A 5,389-nucleotide genomic window follows, 5' to 3' on the forward strand; every position below is an offset into this window, starting at 1 on the left:
ACCTTATGCGCTCTCTTATCTTCTCTGAGTAGACGAATGTTGTAGCGTGTCTCTATTGGTTATAGTTTTTCTGCCGCTAAACCTACCATATAGCCCCAGGCGATATATATTTATACTCGCTCGGCGAGCATAGCCATTTCCAGTCTCGCTAAGTACGTGCCGAGTTCGTTCCTTGGTACTTACTCTCGCCTTTTCCCTTTCTCTTTTGCTTCCTCCCTTTTGTCGGCAACCGATGGCCCGACTTTGACAGTACGAGATGACGACGTTAGCAAGGTTACCCTTCCGGCTTGGTGCAGGCGGGGTTATGGACGCCGCTGGTTATCTTCGGGACTCTTAGTCCAATTTGTATCTTGTCCGTACTCGGACGTATTCGATCTTACTGTATGATTTGGATCTTTGTATTGTATATTTGTATCTTGACTCGTTGGAGTCGTTGTTGTAATATATGTATCTTGTGGGCTCTATTGTAATCATGTTGTAATGTTACCGCTCGTGTTAATTCCTCTGGCATCACGTGTGTGATTCGTCGCGCACGTCGTGTCGGAGGGCGTCTCAGAATCGATATCGTGCGGATTTCGGCGGGTTCGCTGGGATCCTCAGGATACCGGTTCCGGGGCGTCACAAGTTGGTATCAGAGCCTCAGGTTGCGGTACCCCACTAGTCCAGCCTGTAGGATAACCTTGCCAACGGTCGTTGAGTTTAGAGTGTTAAAAACTATTTTCTGAAAATTCGTTGGATAGATCTGATTAGCTCTTATTTTTCTCCTTACCTCTATTCTCTCTCCTCTTACCTATGCGAGTTTTGAGTCTTCTCTCTTATCTGAGTTATTCCGAGTCTTAGGTTCCGACGTGGGTTGGACGATCTATGCCTTGACCTAATAGGACCAATCTCTGAAGATTTTCGACAGAAGAACATCCACGGCGGATAACCTCGTCTCTCCATTGCCATCATCTTTGTTTCCGTGATCTCTCTTCAATTCTTTGTTCTTTGACTCCGTCGAATCTTCGCTGACAATGCTTGTCAATATCGTCAATCAGAATTCTGGGAGCTGTTACACGACTCTCCTATTCATGTGCAGAGTAATACTTTGAGTGCGGGATGGGCTGATCACCATACCGACTACTCTTATTATTCGCTCTTGTTACGATGAATTGGTGGATCCGTATGACTGTTACTCCTTCCTTTGTTTCTCCGGAGTCATCATCGTCATCGGAACAACAACTTCTTGTTGGTGGTGTCGACCATCCAAGCTGGAGCAAGACTTCTTGTTAGTGGTGTCGAGGAGATCGACTCGTCGCCTGAAGACCCGATAGTTCACCTCTCTCCCCCGTATCTTGAGGTGGAACCTCGGGGCGAGGTTCCTTGTTAGTGGTGTCGATTGTAACGGCCCCGGGTAGTACCCCCTAGTATATTTGTTCTTTTCTCTTGTGCATCATCATGGCATCATGCATGCATCTCATCCATGTTTTACAAAATAAAACTATTTTTATAAAACCTAGTTGTTCTATTTTCCCTCTCATATGGTTCTAATAAAAGCCTTCGCTTTTCTTTTCATTTAACAAAACCCAAACAAGTTATTTAAAATATGTATGGACAAACTATCTTGTATTCAAGATTCGTTTTTGGAAATTGTTTGCAAATCTCATTTCTTTCTCTCTATCTCTCTTTGTGTTCCCTGTAATTCAGAAAAATTCATCTAATTTCCAAATTAGCCACAACCTTCTATGTATCTTAATATTTTATTTTGGCCTCTTTACCTTCACCGCAAGACCACTAGAGGCCCAGCCATCTATCCTTTGTTTCAGCCCAAATACCTGTTCGTGAGGAGAAGCTCTTTCTTCTCTCCAGTCACGCACGAAGCATGACCCTCCCATGGTCGACGTCATCCTCCACCGAGCGCCCTCCTCACCTGCTCCCTCCCATCTTCCTTAAAGCCGCGCACCTTCGGCCCGGAAACCCTAGCCTCTCTTTCCTTCCACGCCGCCGCCAGCTACGTACCTCCACCCTTCCTCTTTTCTCTGTGAGCAAACCAAAAGGATAAAACTCCACTGCCCCCATCGTCCCCTCCATGGCGCCGCCTCTACAGACCGTCCCTCATCGAGCTGAAGGTACCAGGAGATGCGCCTCGCCGCCCTCGTTATTTCTGTCCAAGGAATCGATCCGGAGTTCTTCCAATCGTCGCCAAATTCGCCGATACCCAACTCCGGCCGCCACGCTCCGGCGATGATTCCGGCGGCTGCGCTACCTCTCCGGTCTCGTCGATGCCTCCATCAGCTTCCCGGTGAGTAGACGCACCTCTCAAAGTACTCCAACGTCTCCCTACCGTTTATTCTGCCCTGCCGGCGTTGACCGCCGTAGCACCCTGCAGATGGTCGTCGCCGTGAACCTCCGCTGGTCTTCCAGTTCCAAGTCCGCCAATTACAGGCTCCCCGCGTCCTTCCGCTTCGAACGCACCGGCTTCCTCGTCCTGGCGCGCTCCCATCCGTCGAGTCCGTCTCCGACCAGAGTACTCCCTGCCATGGACGTCATGTCTGAGTTCTACCTGTGCTTCTTTCAATTGGACACGATCCTGCTTCCGGTTGGTTCAAAATAACCGCGGCCTCTTCGTAAACATGAACCTGTCTTAAACTAGTTGGTTTGCTGGGTGCATCTGCTGCTGAACCACCCAGGTTCGAATCTATCCAGAACCAAATTGAACTCCTTTTTCTTTCATTTGTGAATCAAATCTCTGTCTCCACGTTTCCTGGTTAAAATTCTGAAACTTTCCTTTCTGTACAAGATCTGAAGCGCAGCGCAATGTGTTGTATCCTGAATGTTCACTGTGAGGTGTTGGGTTCAATTCCAGCCAGGTGCACATTTTTTGCCATTCCGATCTGCCAATGGGCCTCAGCCTGGATCCTTCGATGCTGCCCATTGCCTGCGCGTCTCTGTAGCCGCATCAGACGAACTCCGACCCAGTACAAGGCAGGTCGAGCCCAGTTCTTCCCTGTCCGTTCCCTTTTCTTTTGTTTTTGCAGGAAAGGTGAAAAGGTGTTGTTCTTGCATAAATCATATCTCCTAAGTCGTAACTCGAAATAAAAAGTATTTTATATGAAAGTTGATCAGAAAAATGCAAGGATCATGAATATGCCATCCATATGCTTGTTTGCATCTCGCATCATGTCGTGACGTGATAGTTATGCATGTTCACCTCACATATATGCGGAGTATTTCGGATACCGACTACGGTTTTCCCCGCTCCGTTTAATATTGATGTAGCTCACCCCTGCCATGTTGTACCATGCTAATCAACACTTAATTTTGGCGGTAGAAAATGCAACTCCAACCTTAATTGTTTGCCCGGGGTTCCGACTCCGATTAATATGGATAAGTTGCACCGCATCATCCTTGCCATGTCATGCATATCATCTTGAGCATGTTGGTTCTTTATCCGTAGTAGTAAGATTTGCATCCGTTGTTTGTCCAGCATTTGCTTCTTCCCGGATAGGATCACGAAGTGTTGATGTGAGATACGACGAGTTCTCCGACAAGTTCTTCTGCAGCTTTCACAGGCGAGCCCTCTCTCTTCACCTATTTTACTCTCTCCCTCGCACTGCTATCCTTATGTTGCGATTCTTTATCGAGTCACGTGTCCTATTCCACTTGTTTACCATATTAATCCTATATGCACCATTCCTTATCCATAGCCGTTGCTTGATGTTTGAGCCTTGCGAGTCGTAGGCGTGTTTAGGCTCGTTGTTTATCTCGATCCGTTATCGGGATATGTTGGGTTGTTGGGAGGTTATCACATGCTATATCGGTTGTTGGAGATACACATGCTTTACTTAATTGTTAACAACTAAAATTGTAAGCGAGAGGCATCCGTGAGCCCCTTTGCGAAAGCATCGGAACTTTGACTCGCTAATGTCCCCTAGGACCCGAGTTCTTGTTATCCGTTCCGAGATTGAGCGCTCTACCCATGCGTGGGGACGATTATTGGGACCCCCCTCACCCATTACCTTTTCTCAAGTCAGTTGAAAAGGGGGCCACAACCTTGGTTTTATTTGCCTATGCCATGTATGCCATGCTTTACTTATTGTTGCCTTCGGGTGTTTACTTCCTGTTGCCTTCGGGTGTTTATATTATGTACTGTACCCCGCGGAACGTTTAGCGAAGCGTGTGGTTTGCACGCCTAGCCGTTAACGCAAACCCTGAGTCCGCTTCGGAGTACGGCCGGACTTCGTCACGGGTAGCTTAGTCGGGTGGCCCCCTAGACTTTCTTGTTGAACTGGGAACGGTCTTGTTGTGAGACATCCACCTGTCGTAAGTGGGTCGAGCATGCGTATGGTTACATTTGGGCAACCCCTGCAGGGTGTACATCTTATCGATAAGCCGTGTCCGCGGTTATGGACGACTTGGAATTGTATAGCTTGATCATAGAACAACTTACACCGTTATCTTGTTGCTAATAATCTACTAATAACTTGCGTAGTAATATAGCATTACTACAACCGATACCTAATAAAACTTGTCCACCGTTGAGTGCCTTTTTGTTATCACCAAGATTTGACCGAGTCGGAGGTGGGCCGCAGTCGAGATGGGTTTAAGGAAATATATGTGGAGAATTACATGAATCGGCCTGTTATACCAAGTTGGGCTTAATTGCCCGTGTATCTGTAGCATATTAGATCGTATCTTAGTTTAGAGATAGAATCTTATTCGTGCACGGTTTGGTGCACGCCCGCATTAGAGAGTCCGCTGGACTATAAATATGTACCTAGGGTTTATGGAATAAACAACAACTCACGTTCAACCCCAAAAACAAACCAATCTCGGCGCATCGCCAACTCCTTCGTCTCGAGGGTTTCTATCGGAGTAGCGACATGCTGCCTAGATCGCATCTTGCGATCTAGGCAGCGACAAGCCCCACGTTGTTCATGCGTTGCTCGTACTGAAGCGTTTTTGATGGCGAGCAACGTAGTTATCATTAGATGTGTTAGGGTTAGCATTGTTCTTCGTTTAAGCATGCTTACGTAGTGCAACCCTTGCATATCTAGCCGCCCTCACGCCTATCTCAGGTGTGGGGCGGCACCCCGCTTGATCATTATTTAGTAGATCTGATCCGTTACGATTGCTCCTTGTTCTACAAGGATTAGTTTAATATCTCGCAATAGTTAGGCCTTACAAAGGGGGAGGATCCGAGTGGCACGTAGGGTGGCGTTCGCAAGTCCTAAACGGGATGTTCCTAGGATCAACTTCATGTTGGTTTTTTGGCCTTGTTTAGGATCGGCTTACGAGCACCGTGCGTGGCCGCAAGGCCCAACCTGGAGTAGGATGATCCGATTATGCGGTGAAAACCCTAAATCGTCGTAGATCTCATTAGCTTCATCTTGATCAAGCAGGACCACCA

The 5,389-nt window shown here is 47.4% G+C and overlaps 1 long non-coding RNA gene across 1 annotated transcript; it reads left to right on the forward strand.

Moving 5' to 3' along the window:
- Nucleotides 1-2,252: 2,252 nt before the first annotated feature.
- Nucleotides 2,253-3,515, forward strand: LOC124683227. Its single transcript, XR_006996605.1, has 3 exons — nt 2,253-2,669; nt 2,780-2,968; nt 3,467-3,515. It is a non-coding gene; the product is annotated as an uncharacterized LOC124683227 (long non-coding RNA).
- The last annotated feature ends 1,874 nt before the right edge of the window (nt 3,516-5,389 follow it).

This window comes from Lolium rigidum, chromosome 1 (genome assembly GCF_022539505.1).
Source record: "Lolium rigidum isolate FL_2022 chromosome 1, APGP_CSIRO_Lrig_0.1, whole genome shotgun sequence".
Classification (NCBI taxonomy): domain Eukaryota; kingdom Viridiplantae; phylum Streptophyta; class Magnoliopsida; order Poales; family Poaceae; genus Lolium; species Lolium rigidum.